This window comes from Podarcis melisellensis (assembly GCF_964234715.1).
Source record: "Podarcis melisellensis genome assembly, chromosome: 7".
Classification (NCBI taxonomy): Eukaryota; Metazoa; Chordata; class Lepidosauria; order Squamata; family Lacertidae; genus Podarcis; species Podarcis melisellensis.
Window position 1 is genome coordinate 39,570,625 of NC_138539.1, and position 19,982 is coordinate 39,590,606.

At 41.0% G+C, this 19,982-nt stretch overlaps 1 protein-coding gene across 2 annotated transcripts in view; it reads right to left on the bottom strand.

Moving 5' to 3' along the window:
• The window catches only part of SNTG1 (syntrophin gamma 1), a 215,569-nt gene that overhangs the window by 127,748 nt on the left and 67,839 nt on the right, over positions 1-19,982 (bottom strand). Inside the window, exon 3 of one of the 2 annotated variants that reach the window (XM_081917550.1) lies at positions 3,663-3,795. The exons of the other annotated variant lie outside the window; for it this stretch is intronic. The gene's annotated coding sequence lies outside the window, so the exon portion shown is untranslated. The remainder of the gene's footprint in view (positions 1-3,662; positions 3,796-19,982) is intronic. 2 annotated transcript variants of the gene reach the window in all.

The following is a 19,982-nucleotide window of genomic DNA, read 5'->3' on the forward strand; positions in this document are numbered from 1 at the left end:
CTCTTAAGCTGAAACTGTTCTTAACCTGAGGTACCACTTTACCTAATGGGGCCTCCCACTGCCACCGTGCTGCTGCCATGTGATTTGTGTTCTCATGCTGAAGCAAAGTTCTTAACCCGAGGTACTATTTCTGGGTTAGCGGAGTCTGTAATCTGAAGAGTCTGTAACCCAAAGCATCTGTAACCCAAGGTACCACTGTACTTTCTCCACAGACTGCAATAGTGGTCTGTGAGTCATCAGCACTTACCTGACTTCCCATCGCCATCACTGTGGATTCCTGGGGGGGGGGAGAGGGAGGCAGTAGAAAGGTCAGTGTGCTGGTGTGAGAACACCAGTTTGGCTCTGCCGGTGGATTTGTGCCCTGCTGACCTTGCTGCTACCTCTCCTTCCTGGGAAGTCACAGCATTGCCTATGAGGTCAGGTAAGTGCCAACACTCTGCTGACTGATTGACAGCAGCTTTCCAGGGGTTCACAAAGGCAGTCTTTTTCCTATGTTATATGGCTTGCCTCTCCAAAAGAGTATGGCAGAATGTGATGCAAATGACCAATACCAAGATGAAGGTCTGCGCGTTGAGCACTCTGTTTTATGGAAATGAGTCATGGGCAACTTACATCTGCCAGGAGCAATGCCTTAATGCTTTACATATGTGCTGTGTCAGGAAGATTTTGGGCACCACATGGTAGGACAGAGATTTGACCAAACAAATATGTGCTCTCCCTAAGCCCACATCCCCAGCATGTTCACACTTCTGTCTCAGTATCATCTACATTGTTTTGGTCTGTACATAGAATGCAAGATGGCAGGATCCTCAAGGATGTGCTCTACATGGAGCTGGCTTCAGGCACTAGGCCTGTTGAGAAGACCACCTGTGTGTTACAAAGCTGTCAGCAAACATGACATGAAGGCTGGCAACATTAACCTCATTGCATAGAAATCCCTTGGAGATTATCAGTGTCTAGTGACAGAGAGACAGGTCATGGATCCATAGCAGTGACCAGAGGATGAAGGGCTGCTGGGAGAAGTGCAGAGAGAAAGAATGCCATGGTGCACCTTTAGCAGCAAAACCTTCATCTGCCCCACCTTCAATAAAACATGTCTCTCCCATATGTCTCCATATGTCTCTCCCATACAGCCACAGCTGGTGCTGTAACTCTCCAATGGTTTGACTTTACCCCCAAAGATGCATAAGACAGATGGATGCCAACAGCATATATTTACCTAATATATTTCAAAGTTAGCAAAATATGAGAGTGTAAATTGGATAACTACAGGAGTCTGTGGCATTCCCTTCCTTCCGACAGAGGCAGAGCTAGGTGCTCCGGCAGCCGGAGCAGCATACACCTGGGGGGCAGGGCGAGCGGCCCACAGGGGTGGGGCAAGTGCCCCCCGGGGGGTGCCACGAGCAGCATCTCAGGGGGTGCCGCAAACGGCGAACAGAGGCATGGGGGCGGCGGCACGGCAATGTCACCCCCCTCAGGGATGGCACCCGGGACGGACCTCACCCACCTTCCTCTGCCACTGCCTTTTGAGACTCTGAAGTTTACAAAGCTATTAAAAGTATGTAAGATATTTTTATTTCTTTGAAGGGTTTGTGTGCTAAGTTAAAATGTCAGTTAAGCATCAGATGAGAGTTAACACCCTCTCTATGAATTCATACTGATTCTCCACTAGAAATATGAAAGCAACTTTTTGGGGGAGGAGGGAGTTGTGTGTTGATTAGCCTTCTTGAATCCTCTCTAACCTCTCCAGAGAAACAATAATATTTGTTTGAAAACTTCCGTTTTTCTTTGCATGTGTGCTGTGAAAAGATGTGACTATAGTTAGCTACCAACAGACATGTTTTCAACCACTGCTTTTATTTAAGAACTTGGGGGAGATTAATTTAATAAAGTATATGTTTGTTCATTTTAAAGAAAAAATCTGACCTCTAAACATTGGAAATCTGTATGTTTTGTTTGAAACATTAGTCATAAATCTATGGGATTTATATAAAACTATAGCATCATTTATGCAAGAGAACTGCCTAAGTATGCAAGTTTGCTTAGCAGCAGTTGGAGAATGTGCTGGGGGAAGTTGCTGATAAAATAGTAATCTCGAACACATCTCAGGTCTATTATACAAATTTGCCCCTAAATCAGACCTTTTGTGTTTAATCAGCATGCTGTTATCTACTGGCATTTGGTACTCAGGAGATTAGGTATGAGCAAATGAAAGCATTTACTTAAATAAGCACACCTTATTTAAGTAAATGTGTTGTATTTGTGCATTTCGTTTGCACCAAGTACAATTATCATAGTAACTACCATAGTAACTATCATAAGTAACTACCACATGCTAATGACTGGAAATAAAAGTGTCATCTTCAAATATCTGAAGGGTTGTCACACGGAAGATGGAACAAGCTTGTTTTTTGCTGCTCCACAGGGTAAGACCTGAACCAACATTACAAGAAAGGAGATTACAAGTAAATATTAGGAAGAACTTTATGGTGGCAAGAGCTGTTTGACTATAGAATGGACTACTTCAGAAGGTGGAGGGCCTTCTTTCACCAGAGGTTTTCAAGCAGAGGTTGGATGGCCATCTGTCATGGATACTTTAGCTGAGATTCCTGCATTGCAGGGGTTGGACTAGATGACCTTTGGGATCTCTTGCAATTCAAAAATTCTGTGATCCTGTTATTTGTGTAAAAAAAATTGTGAATGGAGAAGGAGTAGAATAACTATTCCTATTCTTTATTTTATTTCTGTACAGCATTGTATCACTTGGACAATTTCCATGGAATACTGCTTCTGGGTTGTTATCAGCTAGGGATTACACATACCACTCATTCATCTTTATCAGTGTTTAATTTAGATTTTATTTTAGATTTCCTGCTCTTTCTTTCAGTGCAAGTCTTTATTTCAGGATTAATTGTGTGGGAGTGGGAATAAACTGTGAATCTTGACTGGCTGGTTAGCACAGTTGCTCAGAACTTAATGGTACCTGCTGGAGCTTATTCAGGAAGCGGTTATCTCCCTAAGGCTTCTTAAAATTAAATGAATTCCAAAGGCCACACCATAAGCTTCGCATTGTTGTTGCAGTGCTCATGCACACAGAGCCACACACATATACACATTCTCCCAAGACTCTCCACAGTTCTATCGATGACTCAAGCCTGCAGCAGCTTGAGGCCAGTGATATTTCCAAGAATCCAACTGGCATCCATAAAAGAAAAGGCATAAATACAGCAAAGAAGAATTCAAGCAAGTAAGTATTGATTTTCTTTTTTAAAAATTGTTGTAGTTGCAGTTTGGTCTAAAGAGCTACATGGTGATGGAAGATACCAGGCAAATCCCCAAAATATGCCAGCTAAAAATCCACAAGGGGTTGATCTCCCTCTGAATTTGTACAAGTTCACTAAAACCCCAACACTGCTTCTTTCACATCTCTAGTGACAAATGAATGCCTATTCCAAATTGTGACTGAGCATTTTGTTACAATTTATTGGTTAAATATCAACCTTGTCTTTTGACCAAATAATGCTCAATGCACAAGTAAAAAAATGTAGAAAACAATAAAACAGCGATAAGATGCATTTTTCAAAAAATAACAACATGAAAATGAGGCAGGATAAATATCAATTAATTCAGTTGACATTAGGAGAAAAATCAATATAACTCACTAAACACTTCCTTGGACGAAGAGAAGAGAGTTCCAAGGGCGAGTAGTGACATTGACAAGACTCTACTTCCAGTCCCAGAAACCAAGGCTCCCCTTGCCGATACCCAAAATGTCACGGCCGACTTTAATTGCCACTGTGAACAGAAGGAAGACAGTAAAGTCAGAGCCTGAAAGAGTTCTAGTGTGCTTAATCAGAGGCATGCATCCTAGAACAAAGACTGCAGGAAAACCAAGGGAATTGACAGACAGTATATGGGACAAATATAGTATTTTGCTTTGCAACTAAATAATGGCCACACATATTTTTTCCATCACATACCGTATTTTTTGCTCTATAAGACGCACCAGACCATAAGGCGCACCTAGTTTTTGGAGGAGGAAAACAAGAAAAAAAATATTCTGAATCTCAGAAGCCAGAACAACAAGAGGGACCGCTGCGCAGCAAAAGCAGCAATCCCTCTTGCTGTTCTGGCTTCTGTGATAGCTGCGCAGCCTGCATTCATTCCATAATACGCACACACATTTCCCCTTACTTTTTATTAGGGGAAAAGTGAGTCTTATAAAGCAAAAAATATGGTATTCTCTTTCAATACTAGAAATTTTCCAGTGCATCTGAATTGCCATTATAAGAAGCATGCATCAACAAGCAGAAAGGAGCTTTTAAAAAATTCTTCCAAGAAATGGTTCTAAAGTGCCTCGAAAATAATCATAAAACTGCTAGTGTCACGAGTCCCATAGAGATGCCATGGAGAGGATGGTGAGAGCCTGAGGAGGAATGGGAGGTGCTATGACCGCTCCACTCTTCAAAAAGAAAATGTGCAGGGAGTGCATTGATTGTTGGATCAATGTCTTAGCTTGTGCTTAGTCAGGTGTCTATTATACCTCTGTACCTCCTGCACCTTTTCACCTGGGCCTTCCCTATGTACTGATCTGATTTACACATTAAAGGCTTTGGCAAAAACAGAGTTGAAGTTCATCATCTGGCACTGAAGGCCAAGACAGCTATTAGCACATGAAGTTCATTTCTCTGGTTTTAAATAGTTCTTTTAGAATCCAGTTTCTACTGCACTGATTTTACTGAATTCGTTTCCCTTTGTATGAACATGTAACATCGCCGCCTAGACTTCAGCAGCCGTTAAGGCATTCTTGATACGTTTCATAATTAAAATATGGAAGAGGAAACCTCCTTGAAGCTACAAACTGAGATTTCATTATCACTAGGAATCACCTCAAGCACAACACTTTTCAATGGTGAAAAGTTATGTTTTCAACAGCATGCCACTGTGTACTGTGGGTGAGATCTAACCCCACTGCTGTGTGGTAATAGAAACCGACTCCACTTATGCATCAAGAAATGGGCAGCAATTCCTTAAGACAACAGCCATTTGCACCTTCAGGCTTGCCTCCAGGGGTAATTTTGGAGTGTGTGAAGCCTACCTCTTGAAGGGGGAAGCTAGAATGCTTCCTTGTAAAGAGCACACTGTAGTCTCTGAATTGCAACCCTGAGTAATAAAGGGAAGCATATCCATGTGTGAATTGGCCCTAAGGGTAGCAAAATAAAGCCTCTCATAATGACAGGCAAACATGACTTGTTTTCACTTTGGCCTTGTACCATCTCCAGCTATCCTTCATTCTAGCATCATTTGTAGTAGGACAACTTTGCAGTAACTAAAATTCCTATTGGACAATTTGGTGTGAAGTTCTAGTAATTTATTTCAGAACAACTGGGATGTTTTTGGAATGCTAGGGATAAATGACGAAATGCCAGCGTGGTTTATTCAGTACTTATTTCTGCTTGTGTAACACAATGTTGGAAAATTTAAAGACGGACCACATATTGCAATCTGTCTATATTGTGCATCATGGCTTCATGTATCATTTATGCACTGGTTTAGATAAGCACAATTTTACTATTTCTGCACTGCTTTGTAGTGTTTTCCAGCAATCCTGTGTCGCCTTTGTATACATGCCAATATATTATCCATATTTTGTTGCTTGGCCTGAGGAAATTTGCAAATGAACAAAACCAATCCAAAAAGTTAAAATAATATTTCATTAAAATTCAGCCTTTATTTACTTTCCCTCACCAAAAGAAGAAGAAGAACTTGCATTCCTTACTTTATAGTATAATATAGCAGCTTCAATCCTTGGCGATTTCCCATATGTAGCTCCAAAAGGGCCTATCATTCCTCTAACACCAACTGGCCCCCAAAAGCCTTTAAGAAAGATGTTCTGTGCTTAGCTATTTGATGTTCATTATCTCCTTTTGCTCCATTTACACCACATTTCTGGAGTGCCTTGAGCTTCTTTCAATAATCCCATCAATCCTCTCATTTGCTGTATGCTTTGTAGTTTTTATGCTTTGACTTTTACCCAGATATTGTTCTTTGTTGCTTTTGGTTTCTGCTTTCCCTTTTTCATGGCAAGAGGAAACCTTCCCTCCTCTCCCCGCCTTTACATCACTTATTGAAATCCCCTTCTTCCTCTCCCTGTACCAGTTAAAAGAGGTTGTTTAAAATTTTTAAAAAAACCCTGAAAATTCAGATCAACCTTTTTTCTTCCTTATACATTCATTCTTATTATTGAATACAAGAATCTAAGTACTCTTCATTTAGAGGCTTCTTAAATGTTAGCTTAACCATAGCAGAACTCCTTTCCAATACACAGCTCCAGCACTAATGGGAGATAACACTTAAGTGACTCAATTGTGTGGGTCTTTCCCACTGAATGGGCATTTCCCATCCTAGCAGGGACCAGTTCCACAGTTGGGTCCCATTTAATCATTCCCAGCCATGTGATTGGATAAATTTTTTTTACCTCAACCATGTAGAAATCAACTTATTCAAAATGCAGCTTTGACATAGTGATAAAGGATGAGGACATGATCAAGCAATGTGCTAGGTCATAATCACAGGGAGACATGACAACAGGAGGAACTGGAGTCCAGAAGAGAAATTGTAGATATAAGAAACCAATCAGGGCTGGGTCTCCTGTCTGCTTCCAGTGCAATTATTAGACCATTTGTTTCAATACTTTGTGTTGATCATCAGAAGAGATTACATTATCACATTGTTCAGTCTGCATGTGGAAGCAGGGCATATGAGGTCACAGTGTGCACAAAGCATTGCATTCCCATTGGAGTCCTGGTCAGTTGTAACTGCCAAAGGTCATGGGCAGGTTTGAGACTGCAATACTACACCCAAATGAAATGTTTTACTATTTACTACAAGTACTGTATAATCAGTCTTCATTGGCATACAGAGAATAAAAGAGTGTATAAGTTAAAGCATAAAACTGGAGTCTGTTAATAAAAGAACAATCTTTAAGATAAAACTAATAAAGGCATAATGTTAAAAAGTGCCTCTTGAGTCTTGTAGCAACATCAATCAATCAATCAATCAATCAATTTTATTGTTTGTAGACAATACAGTGGTACCTTGGTTCTCAAACTTAATCCATTCTGAGTGTCTGTTTGACTCCCAAAAGCATTCGAAAAACAAGGCGTGGCTTCTGATTGGCTGCAGGAGCTTCCTGTACTCAATCGAAAGCCAAAGAAGCTGGGTCAGACATTGGGCTTCCAAAAAATGTTCACAATCTGGGACACTTATTTCTGGGTATGCAGCATTCGGGAGCTGATTTGTTTGGGAGCCAAACCATTAGAGAACCAATGTACCACTGTATAATATGAACACAAACTGCACAGCTGAAAAACAGAGAAAGAACATTGCATACACCAGAACAAGGCAAATCTACAATGTCAGCAACTTCTAGCGACATAGCTTCATGGTATCTCTCATAAATTTGCTACATTCTCTGTGAAGTCATGCCTGCAGTAGAGAGTCAACCCCAGAGAAGTCTGAGCAATTTAAGCTTTCTTTCAGCATGGTGTTCAGATATTCATCACAGATTTTTGCATAAAAGGGGCAGTAGAATAAAACATGTACAATGATTTTGACCTCTTTTATACCACAAGGACAATACCTTTGCAGGATTGCAGATGGCATTACATTAAATCTTGCAAAGGAGAAAGCTCTACGTTGGTGGAGATTGTATAGGTGATGCAAATATGGAGTGGCCTGGCCAAAGGTAGTATCCCTAGCCCCAATGGATGTTCTAAATCAAATCACAAATTCACAGCACAGTCCTATGCATTTCTACTCAAAAGAAAGCCCCACTGAGTTCAGTGGGACTAACTCAAGCAGGCATGTACAGACAGCTGAATTTCCCTTCCCAATACTTATTTTTGTCCATTCTCACTTGCTTCTCCTCATGCCTTGAATTATCTATCCCCTGCTATCCATCACACTTCTGTTCCTTCCCTTAAGACTTTTATTTGCTTCCTTTTCTACTCAACAAGTATTTATCTGATTTATTTTTAAAATGCCAATAAGCATTTCCATTTCTTTGTTATTTTGAGAGTCCATTCTTATGAAACTGCATAGTCTTTCCATCATTCCTCCATATATATTATCTATTAAAAACTGCAAGCCTTCAGGCAAAGACTTGTCATTTTCTGCAGCAGAAACCCAGACTGACTACCTAATGTTAAAATGGGTATACTGTTTCATTGCATTTTTAATGTAGACAATCACAATTAAATCCAGTGTGATTTTTGCCTTTAGAAACTATTTTAGTGGCAAAACAATCTGCCAAACACAGAATTAATAGGAAACCAAAAATAACAATGCAAAACTCAGAAACCTTGCCAATGTGTACTACAGTATGATCAAGTTAAAAAAAAAGATGTCAAGTCTAGCAAAAAGGCTCACAGATCTCTAAACCCAATCTCATTATTTAATCCACGTTCCAAGTTCAGACATGATTAAAATAAAATCATGACATTCAAGGACACAATCACTTTTTACACAAATTATCTTTTGCTTGGATGTTGTTAAAGACGCACGCGTCATTTTCACTGTGTGTACTTTCTTATGATTTTCATGCACATGCCTTGCCAACTCTGTAGGCACCTTAAATCCCTTTTACTACTTGATACAACAAATGTTTATCGTGTTATCCATCAAGGGCATGAATTGCTTTGATAATAGTACAGTGGTAAAAAGGTAAAGGGACCCCTGACCATTAGGTCCAGTCGTGACCAACTCTAGGGTTGCGGCGCTCATCTCGCTTTATTGGCCGAGGGAGCTGGCGTACAGCTTCCTGGTCATGTGGCCAGCATGACTAAGCCGCTTCTGGCGAACTGGAGCAGCGCACAGAAACGCCGTTTACCTTCCTGCCAAAGTGGTACCTATTTATCTACTTGCACTTTGACGTGCTTTCAAACTCCTAGGTTGGCAGGAGCAGGGACCGAGCAATGGGAGCTCACTCCATCACGGGGATTCGAACCACCGACCTTCTGATCAGTAAGTCCTAGGCTCTGTGGTTTAACCCACAGCACCACCCGCGTCCCTAATATAGTGGTACCTCAGGTTAAGAACTTAATTCGTTCCAGAGGTCCGTTCTTAACCTGAAACTGTTCTTAAACTGAGGTACCACTTTAGCTAATAGGGCCTCCCACTGCCGCCATGCCACCAGCGCACGATTTCTGTTCTCATCCTGAAGCAAAGTTCTTAACCCAAGGTAATATTTCTGGGTCAGCAGAGTCTATAACCTGAAGCATCTGTAACCCAAGGTAGCTCTGTATCTTGAGGTGAATCCAATTGGGGGGCAGAAGTGTCTTGGAGAAATTGTTGGAGGGGCAGTAGGCTTATCCAGATTCTTTAAAGAACCTAGAAAAGTCCAGAACACCATTCCTCTACACTGGGTCTCGTGGCACATTCAAGCTTGGTTTAATAACAAATCCATCTTCAATCCTTACTAGTCCAAGCAACCACTGCCATGACCATCCCAAAGGGGGGGGGGTAAAAATCCATATATGAGGTAGTGAATGTTTTGGGTGTAAAGCATACAAAGGACTAGATGACAACAAGTGATCTATCTCAGTAGTAGGAACAATAGTGGAACCTGGTGAATAAATGAGTGAGCAGAAGCATTATAATACAATTTGACATTGGTTTTTAAAATGGATGTAGGACTTAGCTAAGAAGGTTTTTCAAACCTCATTGCACTGGAGATAATCAAGGACCAGTCAGGCAGGATGAGTGCTGAGTGTAAGGCTGGAGTAATACCGATTTAAAATTATTCAACGTTTTAAAAGACCATCAACCAGATCTGCTATAATACTAACAGCAGTAAAAATGTGCTAGATTAATAGGTTTATACACTCAAAACATTCTCCTATTATGTCAAATTCCACAGGGAGCCTAATACTAAGGCTTGCAAGTCTCCAAAAACACCACTAACAATAGAACTATACGTTACAACTAACAATGGAAATGTATTGTTTCTTGCAAATATTTCTTGCAAACCTTGGACATTCTTAACCCATACACACAGGAGAACCAGTGGTTGCAGGAATTGAACTACTGAGTCTCTGCTACAAATTTCTCTCCTCCCTTATTACCTTGGCAACTGTGAGTTTCATAATATTTCTACCCTGCAGAAATACCCTGCAGAAATACAGCAGTTTCTCCTAATATAATATTTTTTTTGTCCTTTTCACTAATATATTCATTATGTTGACATCACTCTAGTATATGCACTATTGTACACAATACTTGATTGGAGAATTGCACTGCAAAATTCAGAGAAATGCTAATTTTGAAGGTGTGTTTGTGTTTTGATTTGCATAATGCAAAGAGTGGATTAAGTAGGTTCTCCTTCAAATGAGAAATCAGTCAGGTTTTTCCTCCATCCTCACTTCTAGGTTATTGGAAAAGTCAAGCTCAAGCAATCTATATAATGCTAAGCCGCTTGACTGCTGGAAGAGATTTTTGTAAAATGAATAATATATAAGGCTATGTTTCAGTCTTCAAATAAACAGATTTTAAATATCATATTTCATTATTTTCATTACAAGTCCACAAATATTTGGTTTCAGCTGATGACAAAGGTCTCTCTATCTTTCTAAATAATGGTCTGTGTGTTTTAAAGATTTCACCATACTCCTGAAAAAGCAACTCCATTGAACTAAAAAAAAAATCATTTAAAAAACAAACCCTTAGGCTGCAACCCTTTGCATAATTACTTGGGATTAAGTCCTATTGAGCATAGTGGGATTTACTTCTGGTTGAACTGGGGTGGCGGTACTGTTTAACAGTGTATTCAAAGTAACTGCTCTTGCCAAAAGGTTTCTTCCTTCTTAAAAACAGCTACAGACAATTTTAACTTTGCATTCACGCAAGAGCTACTGTGCATTATAGCTACTCCCCTTTTACAGTATATAATAGTCTAAGCAAATTGTAACAAGTTTCCAAACAAACTAGGAAGATGAAGTAAGGCACATTTATAGCTTGGGTACCTGAAACTGAGTTGCTGCTGATCAACAAAAGCAGTGGTTCCCATGGGTTTATGAATTCAGTTGGTCTGGCTAGCCTTTTCTCTTTTTAATCTTTGTTTGTTTGTTGTTAATAATATGAAACATGAGGAAAAATTAAAGAAACCAAAAGAAGAATCCCACAACAGCAAAAGAAACCAGTAAGCAAGAATTGCACCACCAACTATGGTTATTGGCAATTGTGAGCAATTAAGAAGGAATGATGAAAATAACTTCTTTTTTTGCCAAACTGTATTCATTTATTGATTGTGCCCCCCCCCACACAAAATTGGTCTGACCATCCTAGTGAAGACTTGATCTATTCCTATAACAGGGAGTTGGGAGGGCCTCTCCTCCTCCCAGAGGGGAGGGGTTCTGAGCGGGAGCAGCTTCCCGCAGTGGCAGGGAGGCGTACTCAGCTCCCTGCTCCTGATTGCCTCTGCTGCCATGGCCAAGCCTTCCAGCTGACCAATAGGGCTGGCTGGTGGGCAGGGCTAGCCACATTTAAACAGCACTCAGTTCCCAGTCAGGTTCCTGCTAACCCTGATATGACTCCCTGCTGAGCAGGGTGGAGTCATGTATTGCTGTTTCATCCAGTGCCTAAGCCAATACTACTCACGTGCTGTAACCAATAAAAGTTGTGGCCTAATTTTGCCCATTAACCTAAAATAATGTGTCTTTGTGTCTTATTATAATCCTATGAGGGTGGTGGGTCCTCGACTCACAACCATAACTTCTAGATGATGTCACATTTCTAACACTCAGGTGTCACGATGGCTCAGTGGTGACCTGAGTCTGAATGGATGACGATTTAGCACAAGCAGAAGAATTCTCAAGAAATCTGACAAATCTGACTCTTTAGACTCTCTTTGAAGACCTATTGCATGGTGGTTAAAGAAATTAAAACTGTTTATTTCTCTTTCATCCTCAGTTTTCCAGCTGGGTGGTAGTGGTGGTTGTGTTTGTTGTTGTCGTTGTTGTTGTTGCTGCTGCTGCATTCTAGTACTAAGCTGAGTGTAAGTTTTGCGCACTCCGTAGCCTGCTGTGATATATTGCTAGGTTCCTTGAGGATAAAATTGTTTGCATCCATCCTGGCTGCAGGGGGGGGGGATGGGTGACACTATTTATTCTCCTGGACCTGTCAGCAGCTTTTGATATCATTAACCAACCTTCTGGACAAGTGACAGGGCTTGGGGCATGATGCTGTAGCAGTTCCAGACAACTAGAGGCCTGCTGTTCCTTTGTCAGGGAATGCAGTTGGGGAACCCTTCAGAGGCCCGTATCACCCATATTGATCAACAAGGTCAACAACGGTGGTAGCGTAATGTTTGCAAAAAATATGGGAGGAATATAGCAAGACTGGAAGAAAAAGGAATCTATAAAGTAAATGAGGAAAAAATAAAGAGCAGAGGAAGAGGAAGAAAGGTAGGAGGTAAGTGGGGGAAGCAAATAGGTTTAAATGGTGGAGGAGATATTAAATCTCCAAAGATAATATAGTAAAATGAAGGAAATTAAGCCAGAGGGAGCATAAGAGACAAAATAAAGGAACAGAAGGTGATAAGGGAGTCATAATTGTATTACTGATAGATTCTATCTTACCAAGAAGGCAAATTCATGAGGAGAAAGGAAGACTGAAAAGGAGTAGCAGAAATTGGAAAAAAATGGGAATGGGAATTAGAAAAAAAAATACCCCAAGGATTAGATGAAGAAAAACCCATGAAAGATAAGCCTGTTTTGCATATGAAAGAGCCCAGAAATGAAACAAGCGTGAATTTACAGTGCATAAAGTCATGCCAGCAGCAAGTTTTTTGTGAAGGTTGCTCTGTTTCTCTAACATAAACTGTTGGAGAGTATGAAGGTGGGAAAGTGAGGGATGAACAGGCTGTGGAGGAGGGGCAAAATCATCAGAAGGAGGAGAGGAAAGAGCTGCTGTGAAAGAAGCAAGAGCAGAGAATCAAAACCCAAGGACACACAAGGAGTGATAAGGAAGTCTGAATAGATCAATAACCACAACAAGAATGAGATGGGGAAAATAGACTTAAAAGAAGCAGATTTCACAAAACTTGTGAAATGCTGATCAGAAAGAAGAAAGTGAAAATATGATAACTGCAAAAAGCAGCCCTGAGAAGTAATAGCTAACAGTTCAAACCTATGAGTTTTGACTGAGTTAAGTTCCACAGAGTTCAATATGCCTCAGCCCCAGGTCAGTCTTTGCAATCTAAGTTAAGAGCATGGCCTGCTGAGTACATATATGTAACCCCTATGAATGGGTTGGTTTAATCCAATACGGTGGAATCATCCAGAGGAGAGCAAGGAGGGAGCTGAATCTTGTTCTGCTGAGGAGCTAATGTTGAGCTCCTGTCACCTTGTATAAAGCCTACGTCCTTCACTGCAAATTGTAAGATTACCATTTGCCGTGGGTTTCCTCTTGTTTTGGAGCTCAAGCTACAGTGGTACCTCAGGTTACAAAGGCTTCGGGTTACGTATTTTCAGGTTGCAGACTGCAGGAAACCCGGAAGTACCGGAAATGGTTACTTCCAGGTTTTGCTGCTCGCACATGCGCAGAAGACCAAATCGAGTCACAAGTGTGGGCAGGCGTGGCGCTGCAGGTTACGAATGCTGCAAGTTGCGGACGTGCCTCCATCACGGTTTACGTCCACAACTCAAGGTTCCACTCTATTTGCAAAGCAGCAATTCTGAGGCATCCAGCACCTTCATGCATTGATAGAGGATGGGGAGCCTGTGGCCTTTGGAGTATTGCTTGACTCCAAGAGAAATGATGGGAATTTCAGCTGTGGCCCTGGTTTAATATTTCCAACTCCTTTTCATGACTGCATGGTGGCATAAGAAATGGGCTAACAAGGGTGACTTTGCTGGTGTCAGCATGGCACACATGAAAGAAGACTAGGCTTGAAGGCAACACACTTGAAGAGTAGCACTGGGCAAGTCACTGTTTTCCAGCTCACTTTCAACCCACATCTCACAAAGGTGTTGAGAATGAATTCTCCATTTAAAATCTATGACTAAAGGTGATACGTCCAATAAAACTTTCCAGTTTGTCAGCTGCCAGTTTCAAAATCATCATATAAAACACATTTGAAATACATTTCTATATTGCAAATTTGCTCACACAGGCAGATTTCTCAACTCATTTCATCACTGTTTTCATTTGAAGTAATAAGTAACAGTTCAATCCCAACTAAGTCTACTCAGAAGCAAATCCTAATAAATTGAATAGGGCTGACTCCCAGATAACTGTGCTTGGACTACAGCCTAGCAGTGCTAATAATAATAATTTTGATAATTTTATTATTTATATCCCACCCATTTCGCTAAGTTTCCCCAGCCACTCTAGGTGGCTTACAGCATATATATAAACATAATAAAACATCAAATATTTTTTTAAAAAAACAGCACAAGCATTTCTGCTTGCCCATGTGCTGTTCTGGGGATCTGCTGACATATACACCCCAGCCAAAAAATTGGGGGGGGGGCTGCAGGAGGATGAGGAGAGCTGCATTGAGCTAGCAGAAGTCTTTTGTGTGGGCTTCTGCTACTGGTACCAGATAGTTGAATCCAGCCCAATTAATAATAATAATAAAATAATAGAAAAAGAATGTGGAGAAAAAGGGAGAGAAAAATATTATTTTTCCAAATTAAGAATGAGCATAAAAATAAAAAGGTAGATAGAATGAACAAAATAAAATGTGTCCTTGGCAGACATGTGCATTGGCATGTGGCATCAAAATGCACTTCAGGTTATTCTGACCATGGTTGCCATGGCTTCTCCTAGGTATGACTTAAAAATAACCCATGCCTAAAGTTTAGTGAAGGAAACAGAACCACTACACAAAAAGAAAATGTGTGTGGAAAGATGCATGCTGGTGAATCTTGAAATGTACATTACAATAATCCTGCTTCCTGTTAAATCGCTTGCAGCCGGATCCTACGCAAGTTTCCTCAAAAGTAAAGTCCCACTGATTTCACTGGGACGTTCTGTTATATAAGTGTTCCTAGAACTGCTGTCTTAGAGGGCTACAAGCATGACATTCCAAATGTCCTCTTCTGCCTTTGAAATATTGGCAAAGGTCAAGTTAGTTTTTACTATCAGAGTAATCTTATCTAAATTTCTTCAGGAAACCAAAGGTGATCAAAACAAAAAAGCAGGAACTAGTTCCAAATATTTCAGTGGTCAAGAGCAGGGCTATTACATTTGAACAGGGGGTGGGGTGGACAGTTCCCCCCATTCAGGGACATTTGTAGAGTGCAGCAGACAAATTCTTGCTCTGTCTTTTCATGTGTTTTTTTCTTTTGAATGGTCAACCTCCAAGGAAACTATTGAAACAATGTTAAACAATGCTTTACCATACCTTGGCCAGAATCCAACAGTGAAAGTGCTTTCTTGACCTCAGGAAAGTCCTGTAACTCAGCAGTTTAACTGATCAGTTGCTCTCTCAATCCTTCCCTATCGTGGCTTATTATGGTTAGCTGGAGGAGACTGGTGAGGCGGGCTTGGGAGTGGCAAGTGTCTCACTGCAGGAACTGGTGGTTCTGGTGCCCTAAAAGAAGTGAAGGTGTGCTCCGCTGATTACAACCTCTGGGAGCTCATGACCAGGACTTGTAAACAGGGGCATTTGCAAGGGCGTGTTGTTGGGGGGGGGTTGGGGGGTGTCCAGAGTGCTGTCTCACCGTGTACATAGGACCAAGAGATGGTGAGGGAGCTGCAACACCTGTACCATGTTTTGTCTTCCTGCCTGAAAATGTGCAAAACTACACCTACAGCAAGTGCAAGTTTGTTGGCTTACTGGAAGAGAAGGTACAGCAACTGGAGGGCCACCTATCCACACTTCAAGCTACTGGGCAAGGTGAAGAATTTATTGACAGAGCAGAGTGGACTGTCCTGGAACAGCAATAAAGGTGAGGCGCCCCTAGTCTGCAGGCAAATTCCTCCCTGGCCCTGAGTATGGTGACAGATTAGTTCCATGGCAAGGTCTTGCTTATGCACTGCCTGCTTACTTTCAGGCAGGGTCAAGGGTAGGTGGGACATCCAATGACTGACTGAGCTGCTGTTTCCAAGCACGGTTGGTTTAAATGGATTGACCACGGACCTGACTGAAGCCAGGTGTTCCCAGGTCTGATCACCACCTTTACCTTTAAGGTTGGCCACAATTGGCCCATTCAATTTCAAATTTCCTGCCTCATCCTGACATCCCCCGTGACCAGCTGAGGCTGATGAAGTGGTCAGTTAGTCATGTGGGAGAGTTTCCCCCACTCTAACTTTCCCAGAGCCTCAGTGGGCAGATGCTGCCCAAGAACGGCAAGGTTTCTTTATTATTGTAACAATAATCATCTTAGCTCCTTATGAAACTACTCTTAGAAAAGGTTTAGTGCAGCAATATCTTAGTTCATAGGAAATCACAGACAAAAACTGAGTAGCATCCAGGTGCTTAGTGGAAGTTATTGTGATCTCATAATATTCACAAATATTCTAACAGTTGAAAAGAAAGGGATAGCGTGAGGACTAGGGACAAACTGTACAGAAAGCGCAGGAAAGAAGTTTTTCTGGCACAATTCACTGGTTCTGAGGGATGACAATGTACTATTGGTAGGAAGAGGAAAACTAAGTCCACTGTGTTGTAATATACTGTATAGTCTTACTGACAATCTACTACTGTTATAGTGCAATCCCAAGCATGCTTATTCAGAAATAAGACCCACTGAGTTCAATAGACTTTACTCCCAGGCAAGTATTTACCATTTCAGTGATGTATTCAAGTCTGATTACATTCAGGGAAAGCCAACTTGCTGCCCTCCAGATACTGCAGGACTGCAACTCTCATCCCCAGCCATTTGCTATGCCTGTTGGGAGATGCAGTCCAAAGACATTCAGGGGGCACCATGCTGGCTACCCCTCAAATGCATATTTTATTTGTATTGTTTGTAATCCTGACACACACTGGCAAAAGACACTAAAATAAGCACCAAAGGATTTTCAAAACCTTTTATTCCTAGCATTTTGTTTTGTGGAGAGAAAATGTTACAAGGAGTTTATTAGATGCCGGTTGCTGTACACCCTTGGGGACTGTTGCAAAGTTATTTTCTATTATTTTTTCCAAAGTAAGAAAAACCTATTGCACAGTGCGCACGCGCGCACACACACACACACACACACACACCCCGCAGGAGACATTCAGCAATGGGTTGTGGGGTTTTTGGGTGTGTTTTTTTACCAGAATTTCAGAAACTGATAAACAGTTCAGCAGTGCTATTAGGCACATGTGTAATCCCTTCCAAACAGTTAGTTTAAATAGCTGGCGCTTGATGTTTTCCTAAGGTCAGATGAGTGTGTGCTGCTTGTTCTTCAGATCTCTTTCAGTAAACACAGGTATGTCAGGACATTGTGGAAACAGAAGATAGACACATACTCTCCTGCCTATGTTAAGAATGTTGTACCATATAAACCACATAGAAGTTTTACTACAATCAAGCATGAAACCCATTTTGATAAATAAATTAAATAAAACAAACCAAACAAACCAGAGTTCTGCTGCATCAGACCAAGACCCAGCAGCATGTTTACAGAGTGGCAGAAGCCCACCAACAGAATTCTCCCTACTCATGTTCCCCATCAAAGGAACACTGCCTCTGATACTAGAGGTAATACAATCTTCATGACTAGTAACCACTGATAGCCTAATGCTCCATGAAATGATCAAATCCCCCTTTAAAGCCATCCAAATCAGTGGGTTTAACTTCATCCTGTGGTTACAGAGTATCCCCCTACAAAGCACAGGGCTGACAAGCAACATCTGTTGCATAAAATATATGTACTGTATCGGCTTTAACAACCAGAGAACTAAAACTAAGGCCCCACCTGCACTACATATTTAAAGCAGTATCATGCCATTTTAAGTAGTAATGGTTTCATCCAAGGAATCTTAGGAACTGTTAAAGGTGCTGAGAATGATTAGGAAACCCTAATTCCCCTCAGACAGCTAATCTTAGAGTGGTTTATCAGTCAATCCTTCATCACAGGGAACTCTGGGAATTGCAGCTCTGTGACAGAAATAGGGGTGCCCTGACAACTCTTGGCACCCTTAGCAAATTAAAGTTCCCCGGATTCTTTACATGAAGCCATGACTGTTTAAAGTAATATAAATATGCCTTAACTGTGTTGTGCAGATGGGACTTAAGAATATTACTACTGGCCAACATCTTGAGTTTATACCCAGCCTCTCTCTGAAAGTATTCAGTGGGGTTTACATAAAATTGGTCACAGCATATAAACAAACAGACAAATGCACAATAGAACAAAACAAGCAAATAAGCAAATCCAACAGTAGTTAAAAGCAAACAAGTAAAAATTTCAAAAGCAGGTTGCACAATAGAAGACTGGGAGCAGAAATATTGCACTTGGTTCCCCCATCCTCTGGGCTCCAATTTCCCCTGCTACCCTTAAGCAGGATTCCTTCTCAACCAAGATTTTGGGGCAGGATTTGATGCTTCTTCCACAGTAAAGAGGGAACTTTATTAGCATTAACTGTGGTTGCCACTAATGCTGATGTAACACAAAACCACAGTCAAAGCAGAGCAGAGAGATTCTCGTAAGAGAGAGAGGAGAGGCCAGAAAGGTGGAATGCATAAAAACATCTTACCCATTGTCTGGGCAACAATTTCTGTGAAATTATGGCAAAGAAACAATAATTCATAGTGTTTTTGAAGGGGTCTGACTCCTGCCAGAATGCAGAAGTTTGCCAAATGGGAAGAAAACAGCCTAATAGAAATAAGTCTAGAACAAAGCGCATTCTTACAACTTGCTGCCAACAGCAGATTAACAGAAGGCATGAATGATACTAAGGGTATCACCTTTGACCTGATCAATATATCATTTCAGCTCTGTCCACTCACACACACACCCCAGTGAATATGTCAGAAAGGTAGCGGGATCACACTCACTAGTCACACAAACTTGTGGGCCGTATCACCTTTGTGCCTGCACATTCCACAGTAGTGCAAAGAAGGCCTATACAAATACTGAACTTCACGTGTAGTCCTCCTCCATACAAGCTTCATTGCTCATCCTGATACCAAGAAGGCCCTCTCCCACATTGCTACAGTACATACCCAATTTCTCTCAACTGCAACACATTTTAAATACTATCCTTATTAGTGAGACACAGTTCATCTTATATTCACAATCCAATGTAAACTCATCCATAACTCAGTCTGATAACTTTTGTTTTTTTCTGCATGGATGAAAACAACTCACAGGATTGGTTTGCGCACCATCCAGAATCCAGAATTCAAAGCACAGTTTGAGCTTCCAGATGTACAGGCAAACCTTGGTTTAGAGTTATTTGTTTGCTTTTACTTTTCTTCTGCCTAGCACTGCAAGCCCTAGAGGTTGAGCAATAGCTGTAACTATGGTTTCACGATTCAAATATCACACCAAACCACAGCTGGCTCAAACTGTGGCTAGCAAACCCACTTTAAACTATAGTTTGTACTTTTGTTTCACAAACCATGGCTTGCCAATTCAGACATGACACTAGATTATAGTTCAGCTACCTTACCCTTGCTTTAGTGGCATCTGAATTGAACTCCAAAGCCCTACTACTCAGTATTTATATAATGATCATGCTTTTTAAACTAATAAGTTTAAAAAGCATGATCTATGCATGGAAAATAAGGCAGTTTCATAGCAGGCACTGCTTTTGCATAATGCCAGCTTACTAAACAATCTCATTGTTATGCCTGTGCTTGCCAAATTTCACATCACACCACAGTAGTATGGATGCCTACTGTGTACTAAAAATGAATCAGTATCCTCTTACGCTGAGAATGGGCTACTATAGAACAAAGGACTCTAAGAAAACACATCACACATTACTATTCTGCAGTAAAATATCTCTGTGCGTAGTTTTGGAAGTCTTGAATGATTCACAT